Source organism: Eschrichtius robustus, chromosome 1 (assembly GCF_028021215.1).
Source record: "Eschrichtius robustus isolate mEscRob2 chromosome 1, mEscRob2.pri, whole genome shotgun sequence".
Lineage (NCBI taxonomy): Eukaryota > Metazoa > Chordata > Mammalia > Artiodactyla > Eschrichtiidae > Eschrichtius > Eschrichtius robustus.
In genome coordinates, this window is record NC_090824.1 from 102926421 (window position 1) to 102951134 (window position 24714).

A 24714-nucleotide genomic window follows, 5' to 3' on the forward strand; every position below is an offset into this window, starting at 1 on the left:
GTAGGAAGATGCCCTTGAACCTGGAGATTTGGGACCCATGGGATGGGTACCACGCAGTATTACTTTAAAGGGTCTGCGTTTGCTCACCCAACCTCACCAAACCTCTCAGCCCCAAGAGTGTTCACCCTTATGTCTCAATCAGCAGTGGGTCTAGATATGGTCAATCCAGGTGGCATCACAGCCCCTGAACGAATTTTGTAAGAATTTCTCTCGTTCACTGTCTTTGTTTCACGGGTTTTTAAAAGTAGTTGATTTTTATAATGGGGTTTAGCTGCTTTTCACTGCTGTGTTTAGGCCGCTTTACACCCACTTGACTCACTTACAGAGGGATATCATCACATAGGTTTTAAGATTCTTACTAGTCAGACATATTCTTGGGCGTTGAATAGGGGGTGTTGAGTCAAGTTCACTGAGCAAGGAGTAGGTCTTTTCTATTACATATTGGGTTTATGGAACGGTATGTGAGCTACTTTGAAACCCTTCTTTTACGCATCACCCCACCTCACCTTTCCCGTTAAGCAGCCATAGTGTGTTTTCTAAACGTGTGACTCTGTTCTGTTTTGTAATTCAGTTCCAGTGTAGCGGTTTTTACATTCCCTCTATAAGTGATATCTTATGATAAGTGTCGTTTTCTGTTTGACTTATTTCACTTAGAATCGTCGTACCTAAATCCACTCATCATGCTGCCACTAGCCTTATGACGTTGATTTCATGGCTGATTGATATTCCATTGTACATAAGGACCACAACGTCTTTATCCATTTTTCTCTTTCCTGGGATATTTAAGGTGTAAGGAAGTGGAGGTTCTTGTCAGCAGAGCAGCCCTAAACTTTGGGGTGCCTGTGTCTTGCTGATTTTTAGTTTTCCCAATTTATACGCCCATGAGTGGAAGTGCCCTACGCTCTCTAAGCTGCGTTTTTTAGGTGTTTCAGGACACACCGTACACTTCTCCAGAGTGGCTGTTGGCAATTTACATCCCGCCCATCAGCGTAGCAAGGCTCCCGTTTCTCCATGGCCTGCCCTGCATTTCTGGTTTTGACACTTTATTCAGCATGGTCCTTTTGACCGATGGGGAGCGAGACTTCTTTGTATCGCTGATTTGCCTTTCCAGGTTGCTTGGTTGGCCAAAAAGGGCGTATACGTTTTTTCCTGAATATATTCAGGAAAAAACACATACGCCCTTTTTGGCCAAGGGCATCAGTGTCGAGGTTTTGCCGCTTTTCCTGTGCTTTAAAGGCGATTCGAATCTACCTCCTGAAATCAGTTTCCTGCAATTCTGCCTTGCTTTCAAATCCTCTTCGTTGCCTTCCCTCAATATATTTGTGGACGAGAGTTATCAGTTATAACTCTGCAGGTTTGTGAATTGCAGTGCCCCTGAGCTCCATTTTTCAACTCGCTTTTTTGGGAGCTGGTCGCAAAAGCGCTGGATTGCTTCAGGCCCTATTCTGGTTCCGGGCGGCAAGCTGAGCCTCTGGTTAATTCTTCTTCCTGATGGGAAAATAGAGTGACCTGTGCCTGCCCCAACACCTAGAGCTAGTCTCTCATTGTTTGGCCCTCTTCCCGTTCATCCTCAGGACAAATGGCAACCTGGACGGAACAGGAGGTGAAAGGTGCTGATTCTCCAAGGAGGGAGATTGCTAGTAAAGCGGCTGGAATGGCGAACCCGAGCACAAGGACATGAGAAATGAGGTGCGTTTTAGAAACCTTTCCCGATCACACGGTGTACCATCTTCTGGGTGTCTCATGCATGTTTTCGATGTAGGAAGATGCCCTTGAACCTGGAGATTTGGGACCCATGGGATGGGTACCACGCAGTATTACTTTAAAGGGTCTGCGTTTGCTCACCCAACCTCAGCAAACCTCTCAGCCCCAAGAGTGTTCACCCTTATGTCTCAATCAGCAGTGGGTCTAGATATGGTCAATCCAGGTGGCATCACAGCCCCTGAACGAATTTTGTAAGAATTTCTCTCTCTTTCACTGTCTTTGTTTCACGGGTTTTTAAAAGTAGTTGATTTTTATAATGGGGTTTAGCTGCTTTTCACTGCTGTGTTTAGGCCGCTTTACACCCACTTGACTCACTTACAGAGGGATATCAACACATAGGTTTTAAGATTCTTACTAGTCAGATATATTCTTGGGCGTTGAATAGGGGGTGTTGAGTCCAGTTCACTGAGCAAGGAGTAGGTCTTGTCTATTACATATTGGGTTTATGGAACGGTATCTGAGCTAATTTGAAACCCTTCTTTTACGCATCACCCCACTTCACCTTTCCCGTTAAGCAGCCATAGTGTGTTTTCTAAACGTGTGACTCTGTTCTGTTTTGTAATTCAGTTCCAGTGTAGCGGTTTTTACATTCCCTCTATAAGTGATATCTTATGATAAGTGTCGTTTTCTGTTTGACTTATTTCACTTAAAATCGTCGTACCTAAATCCACTCATCATGCTGCCACTAGCCTTATGACGTTGATTTCATGGCTCAGTGATATTCCATTGTACGTAAGGACCACAACGTCTTTATCCATTTTTCTCTTTCCTGGGATATTTAAGGTGTAAGGAAGTGGAGGTTCTTTCAGCAGAGCAGCCCTAAACTTTGGGGTGCCTGTGTCTTGCTGATTTTTAGTTTTCCCAATTTATACGCCCATGAGTGGAAGTGCCCTACGCTCTCTAAGCTGCGTTTTTTAGGTGTTTCAGGACACACCGTACACTTCTCCAGAGTGGCTGTTGGCAATTTACATCCCGCCCATCAGCGTAGCAAGGCTCCCATTTCTCCATGGCCTGCCCTGCATTTCTGGTTTTGACACTTTATTCAGCATGGTCCTTTTGACCGATGGGAAGCGAGACTTCTTTGTAGCGCTGATTTGCCTTTCCAGGTTGCTTGGTTGGCCAAAAAGGGCGTATGCGTTTTTTCCTGAATATATTCAGGAAAAAACGCATACGCCCTTTTTGGCCAAGGGCATCATTGTCGAGGTTTTGCCGCTTTTCCTGTGCTTTAAAGGCGATTCGAATCTACCTCCTGAAATCAGTTTCCTGCAATTCTGCCTTGCTTTCAAATCCTCTTCGTTGCCTTCCCTCAATATATTTGTGGACGAGAGTTATCAGTTATAACTCTGCAGGTTTGTGAATTGCAGTGCCCCTGAGCTCCATTTTTCAACTCGCTTTTTTGGGAGCTGGCCGCAAAAGCGCAGGATTGCTTCAGGCCCTATTCTGGTTCCGGGCGGCAAGCTGAGCCTCTGGTTAATTCTTCTTCCTGATGGGAAAATAGAGTGACCTGTGCCTGCCCCAACACCTAGAGCTAGTCTCTCATTGTTTCGCCCTCTTCCCGTTCATCCTCAGGACAAATGGTAACCTGGACGGAACAGCAGGTTAAAGGTGCTGATTCTCCAAGGAGGGAGATTGCTAGTAAAGCGGCTGGAATGGCGAACCCGAGCACAAGGACATGAGAAATGAGGTGCGTTTTAGAAACCTTTCCCGATCACACGGTGTACCATCTTCTGGGTGTCTCATGCATGTTTTCGATGTAGGAAGATGCCCTTAAACCTGGAGATTTGGGACCCATGGGATGGGTACCACGCAGTATTACTTTAAAGGGTCTGCGTTTGCTCACCCAACCTCACCAAACCTCTCAGCCCCAAGAGTGTTCACCCTTATGTCTCAATCAGCAGTGGGTCTAGATATGGTCAATCCAGGTGGCATCACAGCCCCTGAACGAATTTTGTAAGAATTTCTCTCTCTTTCACTGTCTTTGTTTCACGGGTTTTTAAAAGTAGTTGATTTTTATAATGGGGTTTAGCTGCTTTTCACTGCTGTGTTTAGGCCGCTTTACACCCACTTGACTCACTTACAGAGGGATATCAACACATAGGTTTTAAGATTCTTACTAGTCAGATATATTCTTGGGTGTTGAATAAGGGGTGTTGAGTCCAGTTCACTGAGCAAGGAGTAGGTCTTGTCTATTACATATTGGGTTTATGGAACGGTATCTGAGCTAATTTGAAACCCTTCTTTTACGCATCACCCCACCTCACCTTTCCCGTTAAGCAGCCATAGTGTGTTTTCTAAACGTGTGACTCTGTTCTGTTTTGTAATTCAGTTCCAGTGTAGCGGTTTTTACATTCCCTCTATAAGTGATATCTTATGATAAGTGTCGTTTTCTGTTTGACTTATTTCACTTAAAATCGTCGTACCTAAATCCACTCATCATGCTGCCACTAGCCTTATGACGTTGATTTCATGGCTGAGTGATATTCCATTGTACATAAGGACCACAACGTCTTTATCCATTTTTCTCTTTCCTGGGATATTTAAGGTGTAAGGAAGTGGAGGTTCTTGTCAGCAGAGCAGCCCTAAACTTTGGGGTGCCTGTGTCTTGCTGATTTTTAGTTTTCCCAATTTATACGCCCATGAGTGGAAGTGCCCTACGCTCTCTAAGCTGCGTTTTTTAGGTGTTTCAGGACACACCGTACACTTCTCCAGAGTGGCTGTTGGCAATTTACATCCCGCCCATCAGCGTAGCAAGGCTCCCATTTCTCCATGGCCTGCCCTGCATTTCTGGTTTTGACACTTTATTCAGCATGGTCCTTTTGACCGATGGGAAGCGAGACTTCTTTGTAGCGCTGATTTGCCTTTCCAGGTTGCTTGGTTGGCCAAAAAGGGCGTATGCGTTTTTTCCTGAATATATTCAGGAAAAAACGCATACGCCCTTTTTGGCCAAGGGCATCATTGTCGAGGTTTTGCCGCTTTTCCTGTGCTTTAAAGGCGATTCGAATCTACCTCCTGAAATCAGTTTCCTGCAATTCTGCCTTGCTTTCAAATCCTCTTCGTTGCCTTCCCTCAATATATTTGTGGACGAGAGTTATCAGTTATAACGCTGCAGGTTTGTGAATTGCAGTGCCCCTGAGCTCCATTTTTCAACTCGCTTTTTTGGGAGCTGGCCGCAAAAGCGCAGGATTGCTTCAGGCCCTATTCTGGTTCCGGGCGGCAAGCTGAGCCTCTGGTTAATTCTTCTTCCTGATGGGAAAATAGAGTGACCTGTGCCTGCCCCAAAACCTAGAGCTAGTCTCTCATTGTTTGGCCCTCTTCCCGTTCATCCTCAGGACAAATGGCAACCTGGACGGAACAGGAGGTTAAAGGTGCTGATTCTCCAAGGAGGGAGATTGCTAGTAAAGCGGCTGGAATGGCGAACCCGAGCACAAGGACATGAGAAATGAGGTGCGTTTTAGAAACCTTTCCCGATCACACGGTGTACCATCTTCTGGGTGTCTCATGCATGTTTTCGATGTAGGAAGATGCCCTTGAACCTGGAGATTTGGGACCCATGGGATGGGTACCACGCAGTATTACTTTAAAGGGTCTGCGTTTGCTCACCCAACCTCACCAAACCTCTCAGCCCCAAGAGTGTTCACCCTTATGTCTCAATCAGCAGTGGGTCTAGATATGGTCAATCCAGGTGGCATCACAGCCCCTGAACGAATTTTGTAAGAATTTCTCTCTCTTTCACTGTCTTTGTTTCACGGGTTTTTAAAAGTAGTTGATTTTTATAATGGGGTTTAGCTGCTTTTCACTGCTGTGTTTAGGCCGCTTTACACCCACTTGACTCACTTACAGAGGGATATCAACACATAGGTTTTAAGATTCTTACTAGTCAGATATATTCTTGGGTGTTGAATAAGGGGTGTTGAGTCCAGTTCACTGAGCAAGGAGTAGGTCTTGTCTATTACATATTGGGTTTATGGAACGGTATCTGAGCTAATTTGAAACCCTTCTTTTACGCATCACCCCACCTCACCTTTCCCGTTAAGCAGCCATAGTGTGTTTTCTAAACGTGTGACTCTGTTCTGTTTTGTAATTCAGTTCCAGTGTAGCGGTTTTTACATTCCCTCTATAAGTGATATCTTATGATAAGTGTCGTTTTCTGTTTGACTTATTTCACTTAAAATCGTCGTACCTAAATCCACTCATCATGCTGCCACTAGCCTTATGACGTTGATTACATGGCTGAGTGATATTCCATTGTAAATAAGGACCACAACGTCTTTATCCATTTTTCTCTTTCCTGGGATATTTAAGGTGTAAGGAAGTGGAGGTTCTTGTCAGCAGAGCAGCCCTAAACTTTGGGGTGCCTGTGTCTTGCTGATTTTTAGTTTTCCCAATTTATACGCCCATGAGTGGAAGTGCCCTACGCTCTCTAAGCTGCGTTTTTTAGGTGTTTCAGGACACACCGTACACTTCTCCAGAGTGGCTGTTGGCAATTTACATCCCGCCCATCAGCGTAGCAAGGCTCCCGTTTCTCCATGGCCTGCCCTGCATTTCTGGTTTTGACACTTTATTCAGCATGGTCCTTTTGACCGATGGGGAGCGAGACTTCTTTGTAGCGCTGATTTGCCTTTCCAGGTTGCTTGGTTGGCCAAAAAGGGCGTATGCGTTTTTTCCTGAATATATTCAGGAAAAAACGCATACGCCCTTTTTGGCCAAGGGCATCATTGTCGAGGTTTTGCCGCTTTTCCTGTGCTTTAAAGGCGATTCGAATCTACCTCCTGAAATCAGTTTCCTGCAATTCTGCCTTGCTTTCAAATCCTCTTCGTTGCCTTCCCTCAATATATTTGTGGACGAGAGTTATCAGTTATAACTCTGCAGGTTTGTGAATTGCAGTGCCCCTGAGCTCCATTTTTCAACTCGCTTTTTTGGGAGCTGGCCGCAAAAGCGCAGGATTGCTTCAGGCCCTATTCTGGTTCCGGGCGGCAAGCTGAGCCTCTGGTTAATTCTTCTTCCTGATGGGAAAATAGAGTGACCCGTGCCTGCCCCAACACCTAGAGCTAGTCTCTCATTGTTTGGCCCTCTTCCCGTTCATCCTCAGGACAAATGGCAACCTGGACGGAACAGGAGGTGAAAGGTGCTGATTCTCCAAGGAGGGAGATTGCTAGTAAAGCGGCTGGAATGGCGAACCCGAGCACAAGGACATGAGAAATGAGGTGCGTTTTAGAAACCTTTCCCGATCACACGGTGTACCATCTTCTGGGTGTCTCATGCATGTTTTCGATGTAGGAAGATGCCCTTGAACCTGGAGATTTGGGACCCATGGGATGGGTACCACGCAGTATTACTTTAAAGGGTCTGCGTTTGCTCACCCAACCTCAGCAAACCTCTCAGCCCCAAGAGTGTTCACCCTTATGTCTCAATCAGCAGTGGGTCTAGATATGGTCAATCCAGGTGGCATCACAGCCCCTGAACGAATTTTGTAAGAATTTCTCTCTCTTTCACTGTCTTTGTTTCACGGGTTTTTAAAAGTAGTTGATTTTTATAATGGGGTTTAGCTGCTTTTCACTGCTGTGTTTAGGCCGCTTTACACCCACTTGACTCACTTCCAGAGGGATATCAACACATAGGTTTTAAGATTCTTACTAGTCAGATATATTCTTGGGCGTTGAATAGGGGGTGTTGAGTCAAGTTCACTGAGCAAGGAGTAGGTCTTGTCTATTACATATTGGGTTTATGGAACGGTATCTGAGCTAATTTGAAACCCTTCTTTTACGCATCACCCCACCTCACCTTTCCCGTTAAGCAGCCATAGTGTGTTTTCTAAACGTGTGACTCTGTTCTGTTTTGTAATTCAGTTCCAGTGTAGCGGTTTTTACATTCCCTCTATAAGTGATATCTTATGATAAGTGTCGTTTTCTGTTTGACTTATTTCACTTAGAATCGTCGTACCTAAATCCACTCATCATGCTGCCACTAGCCTTATGACGTTGATTTCATGGCTGAGTGATATTCCATTGTACATAAGGACCACAACGTCTTTATCCATTTTTCTCTTTCCTGGGATATTTAAGGTGTAAGGAAGTGGAGGTTCTTGTCAGCAGAGCAGCCCTAAACTTTGGGGTGCCTGTGTCTTGCTGATTTTTAGTTTTCCCAATTTATACGCCCATGAGTGGAAGTGCCCTACGCTCTCTAAGCTGCGTTTTTTAGGTGTTTCAGGACACACCGTACACTTTTCCAGAGTGGCTGTTGGCAATTTACATCCCGCCCATCAGCGTAGCAAGGCTCCCGTTTCTCCATGGCCTGCCCTGCATTTCTGGTTTTGACACTTTATTCAGCATGGTCCTTTTGACCGATGGGGAGCGAGACTTCTTTGTAGCGCTGATTTGCCTTTCCAGGTTGCTTGGTTGGCCAAAAAGGGCGTATGCGTTTTTTCCTGAATATATTCAGGAAAAAACGCATACGCCCTTTTTGGCCAAGGGCATCATTGTCGAGGTTTTGCCGCTTTTCCTGTGCTTTAAAGGCGATTCGAATCTACCTCCTGAAATCAGTTTCCTGCAATTCTGCCTTGCTTTCAAATCCTCTTCGTTGCCTTCCCTCAATATATTTGTGGACGAGAGTTATCAGTTATAACTCTGCAGGTTTGTGAATTGCAGTGCCCCTGAGCTCCATTTTTCAACTCGCTTTTTTGGGAGCTGGTCGCAAAAGCGCAGGATTGCTTAAGGCCCTATTCTGGTTCCGGGCGGCAAGCTGAGCCTCTGGTTAACTCTTCTTCCTGATGGGAAAATAGATTGACCTGTGCCTGCCCCAACACCTAGAGCTAGTCTCTCATTGTTTGGCCCTCTTCCCGTTCATCCTCAGGACAAATGGCAACCTGGACGGAACAGGAGGTTAAAGGTGCTGATTCTCCAAGGAGGGAGATTGCTAGTAAAGCGGCTGGAATGGCGAACCCGAGCACAAGGACATGAGAAATGAGGTGCGTTTTAGAAACCTTTCCCGATCACACGGTGTACCATCTTCTGGGTGTCTCATGCATGTTTTCTATGTAGGAAGATGCCCTTGAACCTGGAGATTTGGGACCCATGGGATGGGTACCACGCAGTATTACTTTAAAGGGTCTGCGTTTGCTCACCCAACCTCAGCAAACCTCTCAGCCCCAAGAGTGTTCACCCTTATGTCTCAATTAGCAGTGGGTCTTGATATGGTCAATCCAGGTGGCATCACAGCCCCTGAACGAATTTTGTAAGAATTTCTCTCTCTTTCACTGTCTTTGTTTCACGGGTTTTTAAAAGTAGTTGATTTTTATAATGGGGTTTAGCTGCTTTTCACTGCTGTGTTTAGGCCGCTTTACACCCACTTGACTCACTTACAAAGGGATATCATCACATAGGTTTTAAGATTCTTACTAGTCAGACATATTCTTGGGCGTTGAATAGGGGGTGTTGAGTCAAGTTCACTGAGCAAGGAGTAGGTCTTTTCTCTTACATATTGGGTTTATGGAACGGTATCTGAGCTACTTTGAAACCCTTCTTTTAGGCATCACCCCACCTCACCTTTCCCGTTAAGCAGCCATAGTGTGTTTTCTAAACGTGTGACTCTGTTCTGTTTTGTAATTCAGTTCCAGTGTAGCGGTTTTTACTTTCCCTCTATAAGTGATATCTTATGATAAGTGTCGTTTTCTGTTTGACTTATTTCACTTAGAATCGTCGTACCTAAATCCACTCATCATGCTGCCACTAGCCTTATGACGTTGATTACATGGCTGAGTGATATTCCATTGTAAATAAGGACCACAACGTCTTTATCCATTTTTCTCTTTCCTGGGATATTTAAGGTGTAAGGAAGTGGAGGTTCTTGTCAGCAGAGCAGCCCTAAACTTTGGGGTGCCTGTGTCTTGCTGATTTTTAGTTTTCCCAATTTATACGCCCATGAGTGGAAGTGCCCTACGCTCTCTAAGCTGCGTTTTTTAGGTGTTTCAGGACACACCGTACACTTCTCCAGAGTGGCTGTTGGCAATTTACATCCCGCCCATCAGCGTAGCAAGGCTCCCGTTTCTCCATGGCCTGCCCTGCATTTCTGGTTTTGACACTTTATTCAGCATGGTCCTTTTGACCGATGGGGAGCGAGACTTCTTTGTAGCGCTGATTTGCCTTTCCAGGTTGCTTGGTTGGCCAAAAAGGGCGTATGCGTTTTTTCCTGAATATATTCAGGAAAAAACGCATACGCCCTTTTTGGCCAAGGGCATCATTGTCGAGGTTTTGCCGCTTTTCCTGTGCTTTAAAGGCGATTCGAATCTACCTCCTGAAATCAGTTTCCTGCAATTCTGCCTTGCTTTCAAATCCTCTTCGTTGCCTTCCCTCAATATATTTGTGGACGAGAGTTATCAGTTATAACTCTGCAGGTTTGTGAATTGCAGTGCCCCTGAGCTCCATTTTTCAACTCGCTTTTTTGGGAGCTGGCCGCAAAAGCGCAGGATTGCTTCAGGCCCTATTCTGGTTCCGGGCGGCAAGCTGAGCCTCTGGTTAATTCTTCTTCCTGATGGGAAAATAGAGTGACCTGTGCCTGCCCCAACACCTAGAGCTAGTCTCTCATTGTTTGGCCCTCTTCCCGTTCATCCTCAGGACAAATGGCAACCTGGACGGAACAGGAGGTGAAAGGTGCTGATTCTCCAAGGAGGGAGATTGCTAGTAAAGCGGCTGGAATGGCGAACCCGAGCACAAGGACATGAGAAATGAGGAGCGTTTTAGAAACCTTTCCCGATCACACGGTGTACCATCTTCTGGGTGTCTCATGCATGTTTTCGATGTAGGAAGATGCCCTTGAACCTAGAGATTTGGGACCCATGGGATGGGTACCACGCAGTATTACTTTAAAGGGTCTGCGTTTGCTCACCCAACCTCAGCAAACCTCTCAGCCCCAAGAGTGTTCACCCTTATGTCTCAATCAGCAGTGGGTCTAGATATGGTCAATCCAGGTGGCATCACAGCCCCTGAACGAATTTTGTAAGAATTTCTCTCTCTTTCACTGTCTTTGTTTCACGGGTTTTTAAAAGTAGTTGATTTTTATAATGGGGTTTAGCTGCTTTTCACTGCTGTGTTTTAGGCCGCTTTACACCCACTTGACTCACTTCCAGAGGGATATCAACACATAGGTTTTAAGATTCTTACTAGTCAGATATATTCTTGGGCGTTGAATAGGGGGTGTTGAGTCAAGTTCACTGAGCAAGGAGTAGGTCTTGTCGATTACATATTGGGTTTATGGAACGGTATCTGAGCTAATTTGAAACCCTTCTTTTACGCATCACCCCACCTCACCTTTCCCGTTAAGCAGCCATAGTGTGTTTTCTGAACGTGTGACTCTGTTCTGTTTTGTAATTCAGTTGCAGTGTAGCGGTTTTTACATTCCCTCTATAAGTGATATCTTATGATAAGTGTCGTTTTCTGTTTGACTTATTTCACTTAGAATCGTCGTACCTAAATCCACTCATCATGCTGCCACTAGCCTTATGACGTTGATTTCATGGCTGAGTGATATTCCATTGTACATCAGGACCACAACGTCTTTATCCATTTTTCTCTTTCCTGGGATATTTAAGGTGTAAGGAAGTGGAGGTTCTTGTCAGCAGAGCAGCCCTAAACTTTGGGGTGCCTGTGTCTTGCTGATTTTTAGTTTTCCCAATTTATACGCCCATGAGTGGAAGTGCCCTACGCTCTCTAAGCTGCGTTTTTTAGGTGTTTCAGGACACACCGTACACTTCTCCAGAGTGGCTGTTGGCAATTTACATCCCGCCCATCAGCGTAGCAAGGCTCCCGTTTCTCCATGGCCTGCCCTGCATTTCTGGTTTTGACACTTTATTCAGCATGGTCCTTTTGACCGATGGGGAGCGAGACTTCTTTGTAGCGCTGATTTGCCTTTCCAGGTTGCTTGGTTGGCCAAAAAGGGCGTATGCGTTTTTTCCTGAATATATTCAGGAAAAAACGCATACGCCCTTTTTGGCCAAGGGCATCATTGTCGAGGTTTTGCCGCTTTTCCTGTGCTTTAAAGGCGATTCGAATCTACCTCCTGAAATCAGTTTCCTGCAATTCTGCCTTGCTTTCAAATCCTCTTCGTTGCCTTCCCTCAATATATTTGTGGACGAGAGTTATCAGTTATAACTCTGCAGGTTTGTGAATTGCAGTGCCCCTGAGCTCCATTTTTCAACTCGCTTTTTTGGGAGCTGGCCGCAAAAGCGCAGGATTGCTTCAGGCCCTATTCTGGTTCCGGGCGGCAAGCTGAGCCTCTGGTTAATTCTTCTTCCTGATGGGAAAATAGAGTGACCTGTGCCTGCCCCAACACCTAGAGCTAGTCTCTCATTGTTTGGCCCTCTTCCCGTTCATCCTCAGGACAAATGGCAACCTGGACGGAACAGGAGGTGAAAGGTGCTGATTCTCCAAGGAGGGAGATTGCTAGTAAAGCGGCTGGAATGGCGAACCCGAGCACAAGGACATGAGAAATGAGGAGCGTTTTAGAAACCTTTCCCGATCACACGGTGTACCATCTTCTGGGTGTCTCATGCATGTTTTCGATGTAGGAAGATGCCCTTGAACCTAGAGATTTGGGACCCATGGGATGGGTACCACGCAGTATTACTTTAAAGGGTCTGCGTTTGCTCACCCAACCTCAGCAAACCTCTCAGCCCCAAGAGTGTTCACCCTTATGTCTCAATCAGCAGTGGGTCTAGATATGGTCAATCCAGGTGGCATCACAGCCCCTGAACGAATTTTGTAAGAATTTCTCTCTCTTTCACTGTCTTTGTTTCACGGGTTTTTAAAAGTAGTTGATTTTTATAATGGGGTTTAGCTGCTTTTCACTGCTGTGTTTTAGGCCGCTTTACACCCACTTGACTCACTTCCAGAGGGATATCAACACATAGGTTTTAAGATTCTTACTAGTCAGATATATTCTTGGGCGTTGAATAGGGGGTGTTGAGTCAAGTTCACTGAGCAAGGAGTAGGTCTTGTCGATTACATATTGGGTTTATGGAACGGTATCTGAGCTAATTTGAAACCCTTCTTTTACGCATCACCCCACCTCACCTTTCCCGTTAAGCAGCCATAGTGTGTTTTCTGAACGTGTGACTCTGTTCTGTTTTGTAATTCAGTTGCAGTGTAGCGGTTTTTACATTCCCTCTATAAGTGATATCTTATGATAAGTGTCGTTTTCTGTTTGACTTATTTCACTTAGAATCGTCGTACCTAAATCCACTCATCATGCTGCCACTAGCCTTATGACGTTGATTTCATGGCTGAGTGATATTCCATTGTACATCAGGACCACAACGTCTTTATCCATTTTTCTCTTTCCTGGGATATTTAAGGTGTAAGGAAGTGGAGGTTCTTGTCAGCAGAGCAGCCCTAAACTTTGGGGTGCCTGTGTCTTGCTGATTTTTAGTTTTCCCAATTTATACGCCCTTGAGTGGAAGTGCCCTACGCTCTCTAAGCTGCGTTTTTTAGGTGTTTCAGGACACACCGTACACTTCTCCAGAGTGGCTGTTGGCAATTTACATCCCGCCCATCAGCGTAGCAAGGCTCCCGTTTCTCCATGGCCTGCCCTGCATTTCTGGTTTTGACACTTTATTCAGCATGGTCATTTTGACCGATGGGGAGCGAGACTTCTTTGTAGCGCTGATTTGCCTTTCCAGGTTGCTTGGTTGGCCAAAAAGGGCGTATGCGTTTTTTCCTGAATATATTCAGGAAAAAACGCATACGCCCTTTTTGGCCAAGGGCATCATTGTCGAGGTTTTGCCGCTTTTCCTGTGCTCTAAAGGCGATTCGAATCTACCTCCTGAAATCAGTTTCCTGCAATTCTGCCTTGCTTTCAAATCCTCTTCGTTGCCTTCCCTCAATATATTTGTGGACGAGAGTTATCAGTTATAACTCTGCAGGTTTGTGAATTGCAGTGCCCCTGAGCTCCATTTTTCAACTCGCTTTTTTGGGAGCTGGCCGCAAAAGCGTAGGATTGCTTCAGGCCCTATTCTGGTTCCGGGCGGCAAGCTGAGCCTCTGGTTAATTCTTCTTCCTGATGGGAAAATAGAGTGACCTGTGCCTGCCCCAACACCTAGAGCTAGTCTCTCATTGTTTGGCCCTCTTCCCGTTCATCCTCAGGACAAATGGCAACCTGGACGGAACAGGAGGTTAAAGGTGCTGATTCTCCAAGGAGGGAGATTGCTAGTAAAGCGGCTGGAATGGCGAACCCGAGCACAAGGACATGAGAAATGAGGTGCGTTTTAGAAACCTTTCCCGATCACACGGTGTACCATCTTCTGGGTGTCTCATGCATGTTTTCGATGTAGGAAGACGCCCTTGAACCTGGAGATTTGGGACCCATGGGATGGGTACCACGCAGTATTACTTTAAAGGGTCTGCGTTTGCTCACCCAACCTCACCAAACCTCTCAGCCCCAAGAGTGTTCACCCTTATGTCTCAATCAGCAGTGGGTCTAGATATGGTCAATCCAGGTGGCATCACAGCCCCTGAACGAATTTTGTAAGAATTTCTCTCTCTTTCACTGTCTTTGTTTCACGGGTTTTTAAAAGTAGTTGATTTTTATAATGGGGTTTAGCTGCTTTTCACTGCTGTGTTTAGGCCGCTTTACACCCACTTGACTCACTTACAGAGGGATATCAACACATAGGTTTTAAGATTCTTACTAGTCAGATATATTCTTGGGCGTTGAATAGGGGGTGTTGAGTCAAGTTCACTGAGCAAGGAGTAGGTCTTGTCTATTACATATTGGGTTTATGGAACGGTATCTGAGCTAATTTGAAACCCTTCTTTTACGCATCACCCCACCTCACCTTTCCCGTTAAGCAGCCATAGTGTGTTTTCTAAACGTGTGACTCTGTTCTGTTTTGTAATTCAGTTCCAGTGTAGCGGTTTTTACTTTCCCTCTATAAGTGATATCTTATGATAAGTGTCGTTTTCTGTTTGACTTATTTCACTTAGAATCGTCGAACCTAAATCCACTCATCATGCTGCCACTAGCCTTATGACGTTGATTTCATGGCTGAGTGATATTCCATTGTACATCAGGACCACAACGTCTTTATCCATTTTTCTCTTTCCTGGGATATTTAAGGTGTAAGGAAGTGGAGGTTCTTGTCAGCAGAGCAGCCCTAAACTTTGGGGTGCCTGTGTCTTGCTGATTTTTAGTTTTCCCAATTTATACGCCCATGAGTGGAAGTGCCCTACGCTCTCTAAGCTGCATTTTTTAGGTGTTTCAGGACACACCGTACACTTCTCCAGAGTGGCTGTTGGCAATTTACATCCCGCCCATCAGCGTAGCAAGGCTCCCGTTTCTCCATGGCCTGCCCTGCATTTCTGGTTTTGACACTTTATTCAGCATGGTCCTTTTGACCGATGGGGAGCGAGACTTCTTTGTAGCGCTGATTTGCCTTTCCAGGTTGCTTGGTTGGCCAAAAAGGGCGTATGCGTTTTTTCCTGAATATATTCAGGAAAAAACGCATACGCCCTTTTTGGCCAAGGGCATCATTGTCGAGGTTTTGCCGCTTTTCCTGTGCTCTAAAGGCGATTCGAATCTACCTCCTGAAATCAGTTTCCTGCAATTCTGCCTTGCTTTCAAATCCTCCTCGTTGCCTTCCCTCAATATATTTGTGGACGAGAGTTATCAGTTATAACTCTGCAGGTTTGTGAATTGCAGTGCCCCTGAGCTCCATTTTTCAACTCGCTTTTTTGGGAGCTGGCCGCAAAAGCGCAGGATTGCTTCAGGCCCTATTCTGGTTCCGGGCGGCAAGCTGAGCCTCTGGTTAATTCTTCTTCCTGATGGGAAAATAGAGTGACCTGTGCCTGCCCCAACACCTAGAGCTAGTCTCTCATTGTTTGGCCCTCTTCCCGTTCATCCTCAGGACAAATGGCAACCTGGACGGAACAGGAGGTTAAAGGTGCTGATTCTCCAAGGAGGGAGATTGCTAGTAAAGCGGCTGGAATGGCGAACCCGAGCACAAGGACATGAGAAATGAGGTGCGTTTTAGAAACCTTTCCCGATCACACGGTGTACCATCTTCTGGGTGTCTCATGCATGTTTTCGATGTAGGAAGATGCCCTTGAACCTGGAGATTTGGGACCCATGGGATGGGTACCACGCAGTATTACTTTAAAGGGTCTGCGTTTGCTCACCCAACCTCAGCAAACCTCTCAGCCCCAAGAGTGTTCACCCTTATGTCTCAATCAGCAGTGGGTCTAGATATGGTCAATCCAGGTGGCATCACAGCCCCTGAACGAATTTTGTAAGAATTTCTCTCTCTTTCACTGTCTTTGTTTCACGGGTTTTTAAAAGTAGTTGATTTTTATAATGGGGTTTAGCTGCTTTTCACTGCTGTGTTTAGGCCGCTTTACACCCACTTGACTCACTTACAGAGGGATATCAACACATAGGTTTTAAGATTCTTACTAGTCAGATATATTCTTGGGCGTTGAATAGGGGGTGTTGAGTCCAGTTCAATGAGCAAGGAGTAGGTCTTGTCTATTACATATTGGGTTTATGGAACGGTATCTGAGCTAATTTGAAACCCTTCTTTTACGCATCACCCCACCTCACCTTTCCCGTTAAGCAGCCATAGTGTGTTTTCTAAACGTGTGACTCTGTTCTGTTTTGTAATTCAGTTCCAGTGTAGTGGTTTTTACTTTCCCTCTATAAGTGATATCTTATGATAAGTGTCGTTTTCTGTTTGACTTATTTCACTTAGAATCGTCGTACCTAAATCCACTCATCATGCTGCCACTAGCCTTATGACGTTGATTTCATGGCTGAGTGATATTCCATTGTACATCAGGACCACAACGTCTTTATCCATTTTTCTCTTTCCTGGGATATTTAAGGTGTAAGGAAGTGGAGGTTCTTGTCAGCAGAGCAGCCCTAAACTTTGGGGTGCCTGTGTCTTGCTGATTTTTAGTTTTCCCAATTTATACGCCCATGAGTGGAAGTGCCCTACGCTCTCTAAGCTGCGTTTTTTAGGTGTTTCAGGACACACCGTACACTTCTCCAGAGTGGCTGTTGGCAATTTACATCCCGCCCATCAGCGTAGCAAGGCTCCCGTTTCTCCATGGCCTGCCCTGCATTTCTGGTTTTGACACTTTATTCAGCATGGTCCTTTTGACCGATGGGGAGCGAGACTTCTTTGTAGCGCTGATTTGCCTTTCCAGGTTGCTTGGTTGGCCAAAAAGGGCGTATGCGTTTTTTCCTGAATATATTCAGGAAAAAACGCATACGCCCTTTTTGGCCAAGGGCATCATTGTCGAGGTTTTGCCGCTTTTCCTGTGCTTTAAAGGCGATTCGAATCTACCTCCTGAAATCAGTTTCCTGCAATTCTGCCTTGCTTTCAAATCCTCTTCGTTGCCTTCCCTCAATATATTTGTGGACGAGAGTTATCAGTTATAACTCTGCAGGTTTGTGAATTGCAGTGCCCCTGAGCTCCATTTTTCAACTCGCTATTTTGGGAGCTGGCCGCAAAAGCGCAGGATTGCTTCAGACCCTATTCTGGTTCCGGGCGGCAAGCTGAGCCTCTGGTTAATTCTTCTTCCTGATGGGAAAATAGAGTGACCTGTGCCTGCCCCAACACCTAGAGCTAGTCTCTCATTGTTTGGCCCTCTTCCCGTTCATCCTCAGGACAAATGGCAACCTGGACGGAACAGGAGGTTAAAGGTGCTGATTCTCCAAGGAGGGAGATTGCTAGTAAAGCGGCTGGAATGGCGAACCCGAGCACAAGGACATGAGAAATGAGGTGCGTTTTAGAAACCTTTCCCGATCACACGGTGTACCATCTTCTGGGTGTCTCATGCATGTTTTCGATGTAGGAAGATGCCCTTGAACCTGGAGATTTGGGACCCATGGGATGGGTACCACGCAGTATTACTTTAAAGGGTCTGCGTTTGCTCACCCAACCTCACCAAACCTCTCAGCCCCAAGAGTGTTCACCCTTATGTCTCAATCAGCAGTGGGTCTAGATATGGTCAATCCAGGTGGCATCACAGCCCCTGAACGAATTTTGTAAGAATTTCTCTCGTTCACTGTCTTTGTTTCACGGGTTTTTAAAAGTAGTTGATTTTTATAATGGGGTTTAGCTGCTTTTCACTGCTGTGTTTAGGCCGCTTTACACCCACTTGACTCACTTACAGAGGGATATCAACACATAGGTTTTAAGATTCTTACTAGTCAGATATATTCTTGGGCGTTGAATAGGGGGTGTTGAGTCAAGTTCACTGAGCAAGGAGTAGGTCTTGTCGATTACATATTGGGTTTATGGAACGGTATCTGAGCTAATTTGAAACCCTTCTTTTACGCATCACCCCACCTCACCTTTCCCGTTAAGCAGCCATAGTGTGTTTTCTAAACGTGTGACTCTGTTCTGTTTTGTAATTCAGTTCCAGTGTAGCGGTTTTTACATTCCCTCTATAAGTGATATCTTATGATAAGTGTCGTTTTCTGTTTGACTTATTTCACTTAGAATCGTCGTACCTAAATCCACTCATCATGCTGCCACTAGCCTTATGACGTTGTTTTCATGGCTGAGTGATATTCCATTGTACATAAGGACCACAACGTCTTTATCTTTTTTTCTCTTTCCTGGGATATTTAAGGTGTAAGGAAGTGGAGGTTCTTGTCAGCAGAGCAGCCCTAAACTTTGGGGTGCCTGTGTCCTGCTGATTTTTAGTTTTCCCAATTTATACGCCCATGAGTGGAAGTGCCCTACGCTCTCTAAGCTGCGTTTTTTAGGTGTTTCAGGACACACCGTACACTTCTCCAGAGTGGCTGTTGGCAATTTACATCCCGCCCATCAGCGTAGCAAGGCTCCCATTTCTCCATGGCCTGCCCTGCATTTCTGGTTTTGACACTTTATTCAGCATGGTCCTTTTGACCGATGGGAAGCGAGACTTCTTTGTAGCGCTGATTTGCCTTTCCAGGTTGCTTGGTTGGCCAAAAAGGGCGTATGCGTTTTTTCCTGAATATATTCAGGAAAAAACGCATACGCCCTTTTTGGCCAAGGGCATCATTGTCGAGGTTTTGCCGCTTTTCCTGTGCTTTAAAGGCGATTCGAATCTACCTCCTGAAATCAGTTTCCTGCAATTCTGCCTTGCTTTCAAATCCTCTTCGTTGCCTTCCCTCAATATATTTGTGGACGAGAGTTATCAGTTATAACTCTGCAGGTTTGTGAATTGCAGTGCCCCTGAGCTCCATTTTTCAACTCGCTTTTTTGGGAGCTGGCCGCAAAAGCGCAGGATTGCTTCAGGCCCTATTCTGGTTCCGGGCGGCAAGCTGAGCCTCTGGTTAATTCTTCTTCCTGATGGGAAAATAGAGTGACCTGTGCCTGCCCCAACACCTAGAGCTAGTCTCTCATTGTTTGGCCCTCTTCCCGTTCATCCTCAGGACAAATGGCAACCTGGACGGAACAGGAGGTGAAAGGTGCTGATTCTCCAAGGAGGGAGATTGCTAGTAAAGCGGCTGGAATGGCGAACCCGAGCACAAGGACATGAGAAATGTGGTGCGTTTTAGAAACCTTTCCCGATCACACGGTGTACCATCTTCTGGGTGTCTCATGCATGTTTTCGATGTAGGAAGATGCCCTTGAACCTGGAGATTTGGGACCCATAGGATGGGTACCACGCAGTATTACTTTAAAGGGTCTGCGTTTGCTCACCCAACCTCACCAAACCTCTCAGCCCCAAGAGTGTTCACACTTATGTCTCAATCAGCAGTGGGTCTAGATATGGTCAATCCAGGTGGCATCACAGCCCCTGAACGAATTTTGTAAGAATTTCTCTCTCTTTCACTGTCTTTGTTTCACGGGTTTTTAAAAGTAGTTGATTTTTATAATGGGGTTTAGCTGCTTTTCACTGCTGTGTTTAGGCCGCTTTACACCCACTTGACTCACTTACAGAGGGATATCAACACATAGGTTTTAAGATTCTTACTAGTCAGATATATTCTTGGGCGTTGAATAGGGGGTGTTGAGTCCAGTTCACTGAGCAAGGAGTAGGTCTTGTCGATTACATATTGGGTTTATGGAACGGTATCTGAGCTAATTTGAAACCCTTCTTTTACGCATCACCCCACCTCACCTTTCCCGTTAAGCAGCCATAGTGTGTTTTCTAAACGTGTGACTCTGTTCTGTTTTGTAATTCAGTTCCAGTGTAGCGGTTTTTACATTCCCTCTATAAGTGATATCTTATGATAAGTGTCGTTTTCTGTTTGACTTATTTCACTTAAAATCGTCGTACCTAAATCCACTCATCATGCTGCCACTAGCCTTATGACGTTGATTTCATGGCTGAGTGATATTCCATTGTACATAAGGACCACAACGTCTTTATCCATTTTTCTCTTTCCTGGGATATTTAAGGTGTAAGGAAGTGGAGGTTCTTGTCAGCAGAGCAGCCCTAAACTTTGGGGTGCCTGTGTCTTGCTGATTTTTAGTTTTCCCAATTTATACGCCCATGAGTGGAAGTGCCCTACGCTCTCTAAGCTGCGTTTTTTAGGTGTTTCAGGACACACCGTACACTTCTCCAGAGTGGCTGTTGGCAATTTACATCCCGCCCATCAGCGTAGCAAGGCTCCCATTTCTCCATGGCCTGCCCTGCATTTCTGGTTTTGACACTTTATTCAGCATGGTCCTTTTGACCGATGGGAAGCGAGACTTCTTTGTAGCGCTGATTTGCCTTTCCAGGTTGCTTGGTTGGCCAAAAAGGGCGTATGCGTTTTTTCCTGAATATATTCAGGAAAAAACGCATACGCCCTTTTTGGCCAAGGGCATCATTGTCGAGGTTTTGCCGCTTTTCCTGTGCTTTAAAGGCGATTCGAATCTACCTCCTGAAATCAGTTTCCTGCAATTCTGCCTTGCTTTCAAATCCTCTTCGTTGCCTTCCCTCAATATATTTGTGGACGAGAGTTATCAGTTATAACTCTGCAGGTTTGTGAATTGCAGTGCCCCTGAGCTCCATTTTTCAACTCGCTATTTTGGGAGCTGGCCGCAAAAGCGCAGGATTGCTTCAGACCCTATTCTGGTTCCGGGCGGCAAGCTGAGCCTCTGGTTAATTCTTCTTCCTGATGGGAAAATAGAGTGACCTGTGCCTGCCCCAACACCTAGAGCTAGTCTCTCATTGTTTGGCCCTCTTCCCGTTCATCCTCAGGACAAATGGCAACCTGGACGGAACAGGAGGTTAAAGGTGCTGATTCTCCAAGGAGGGAGATTGCTAGTAAAGCGGCTGGAATGGCGAACCCGAGCACAAGGACATGAGAAATGAGGTGCGTTTTAGAAACCTTTCCCGATCACACGGTGTACCATCTTCTGGGTGTCTCATGCATGTTTTCGATGTAGGAAGATGCCCTTGAACCTGGAGATTTGGGACCCATGGGATGGGTACCACGCAGTATTACTTTAAAGGGTCTGCGTTTGCTCACCCAACCTCACCAAACCTCTCAGCCCCAAGAGTGTTCACCCTTATGTCTCAATCAGCAGTGGGTCTAGATATGGTCAATCCAGGTGGCATCACAGCCCCTGAACGAATTTTGTAAGAATTTCTCTCGTTCACTGTCTTTGTTTCACGGGTTTTTAAAAGTAGTTGATTTTTATAATGGGGTTTAGCTGCTTTTCACTGCTGTGTTTAGGCCGCTTTACACCCACTTGACTCACTTACAGAGGGATATCATCACATAGGTTTTAAGATTCTTACTAGTCAGACATATTCTTGGGCGTTGAATAGGGGGTGTTGAGTCAAGTTCACTGAGCAAGGAGTAGGTCTTTTCTATTACATATTGGGTTTATGGAACGGTATGTGAGCTACTTTGAAACCCTTCTTTTACGCATCACCCCACCTCACCTTTCCCGTTAAGCAGCCATAGTGTGTTTTCTAAACGTGTGACTCTGTTCTGTTTTGTAATTCAGTTCCAGTGTAGCGGTTTTTACATTCCCTCTATAAGTGATATCTTATGATAAGTGTCGTTTTCTGTTTGACTTATTTCACTTAGAATCGTCGTACCTAAATCCACTCATCATGCTGCCACTAGCCTTATGACGTTGATTTCATGGCTGATTGATATTCCATTGTACATAAGGACCACAACGTCTTTATCCATTTTTCTCTTTCCTGGGATATTTAAGGTGTAAGGAAGTGGAGGTTCTTGTCAGCAGAGCAGCCCTAAACTTTGGGGTGCCTGTGTCTTGCTGATTTTTAGTTTTCCCAATTTATACGCCCATGAGTGGAAGTGCCCTACGCTCTCTAAGCTGCGTTTTTTAGGTGTTTCAGGACACACCGTACACTTCTCCAGAGTGGCTGTTGGCAATTTACATCCCGCCCATCAACGTAGCAAGGCTCCCGTTTCTCCATGGCCTGCCCTGCATTTCTGGTTTTGACACTTTATTCAGCATGGTCCTTTTGACCGATGGGGAGCGAGACTTCTTTGTATCGCTGATTTGCCTTTCCAGGTTGCTTGGTTGGCCAAAAAGGGCGTATACGTTTTTTCCTGAATATATTCAGGAAAAAACACATACGCCCTTTTTGGCCAAGGGCATCAGTGTCGAGGTTTTGCCGCTTTTCCTGTGCTTTAAAGGCGATTCGAATCTACCTCCTGAAATCAGTTTCCTGCAATTCTGCCTTGCTTTCAAATCCTCTTCGTTGCCTTCCCTCAATATATTTGTGGACGAGAGTTATCAGTTATAACTCTGCAGGTTTGTGAATTGCAGTGCCCCTGAGCTCCATTTTTCAACTCGCTTTTTTGGGAGCTGGTCGCAAAAGCGCTGGATTGCTTCAGGCCCTATTCTGGTTCCGGGCGGCAAGCTGAGCCTCTGGTTAATTCTTCTTCCTGATGGGAAAATAGAGTGACCTGTGCCTGCCCCAACACCTAGAGCTAGTCTCTCATTGTTTGGCCCTCTTCCCGTTCATCCTCAGGACAAATGGCAACCTGGACGGAACAGGAGGTGAAAGGTGCTGATTCTCCAAGGAGGGAGATTGCTAGTAAAGCGGCTGGAATGGCGAACCCGAGCACAAGGACATGAGAAATGAGGTGCGTTTTAGAAACCTTTCCCGATCACACGGTGTACCATCTTCTGGGTGTCTCATGCATGTTTTCGATGTAGGAAGATGCCCTTGAACCTGGAGATTTGGGACCCATGGGATGGGTACCACGCAGTATTACTTTAAAGGGTCTGCGTTTGCTCACCCAACCTCAGCAAACCTCTCAGCCCCAAGAGTGTTCACCCTTATGTCTCAATCAGCAGTGGGTCTAGATATGGTCAATCCAGGTGGCATCACAGCCCCTGAACGAATTTTGTAAGAATTTCTCTCTCTTTCACTGTCTTTGTTTCACGGGTTTTTAAAAGTAGTTGATTTTTATAATGGGGTTTAGCTGCTTTTCACTGCTGTGTTTAGGCCGCTTTACACCCACTTGACTCACTTACAGAGGGATATCAACACATAGGTTTTAAGATTCTTACTAGTCAGATATATTCTTGGGCGTTGAATAGGGGGTGTTGAGTCCAGTTCACTGAGCAAGGAGTAGGTCTTGTCTATTACATATTGGGTTTATGGAACGGTATCTGAGCTAATTTGAAACCCTTCTTTTACGCATCACCCCACTTCACCTTTCCCGTTAAGCAGCCATAGTGTGTTTTCTAAACGTGTGACTCTGTTCTGTTTTGTAATTCAGTTCCAGTGTAGCGGTTTTTACATTCCCTCTATAAGTGATATCTTATGATAAGTGTCGTTTTCTGTTTGACTTATTTCACTTAGAATCGTCGTACCTAAATCCACTCATCATGCTGCCACTAGCCTTATGACGTTGATTTCATGGCTCAGTGATATTCCATTGTACGTAAGGACCACAACGTCTTTATCCATTTTTCTCTTTCCTGGGATATTTAAGGTGTAAGGAAGTGGAGGTTCTTTCAGCAGAGCAGCCCTAAACTTTGGGGTGCCTGTGTCTTGCTGATTTTTAGTTTTCCCAATTTATACGCCCATGAGTGGAAGTGCCCTACGCTCTCTAAGCTGCGTTTTTTAGGTGTTTCAGGACACACCGTACACTTCTCCAGAGTGGCTGTTGGCAATTTACATCCCGCCCATCAGCGTAGCAAGGCTCCCATTTCTCCATGGCCTGCCCTGCATTTCTGGTTTTGACACTTTATTCAGCATGGTCCTTTTGACCGATGGGAAGCGAGACTTCTTTGTAGCGCTGATTTGCCTTTCCAGGTTGCTTGGTTGGCCAAAAAGGGCGTATGCGTTTTTTCCTGAATATATTCAGGAAAAAACGCATACGCCCTTTTTGGCCAAGGGCATCATTGTCGAGGTTTTGCCGCTTTTCCTGTGCTTTAAAGGCGATTCGAATCTACCTCCTGAAATCAGTTTCCTGCAATTCTGCCTTGCTTTCAAATCCTCTTCGTTGCCTTCCCTCAATATATTTGTGGACGAGAGTTATCAGTTATAACTCTGCAGGTTTGTGAATTGCAGTGCCCCTGAGCTCCATTTTTCAACTCGCTTTTTTGGGAGCTGGCCGCAAAAGCGCAGGATTGCTTCAGGCCCTATTCTGGTTCCGGGCGGCAAGCTGAGCCTCTGGTTAATTCTTCTTCCTGATGGGAAAATAGAGTGACCTGTGCCTGCCCCAACACCTAGAGCTAGTCTCTCATTGTTTGGCCCTCTTCCCGTTCATCCTCAGGACAAATGGTAACCTGGACGGAACAGCAGGTTAAAGGTGCTGATTCTCCAAGGAGGGAGATTGCTAGTAAAGCGGCTGGAATGGCGAACCCGAGCACAAGGACATGAGAAATGAGGTGCGTTTTAGAAACCTTTCCCGATCACACGGTGTACCATCTTCTGGGTGTCTCATGCATGTTTTCGATGTAGGAAGATGCCCTTAAACCTGGAGATTTGGGACCCATGGGATGGGTACCACGCAGTATTACTTTAAAGGGTCTGCGTT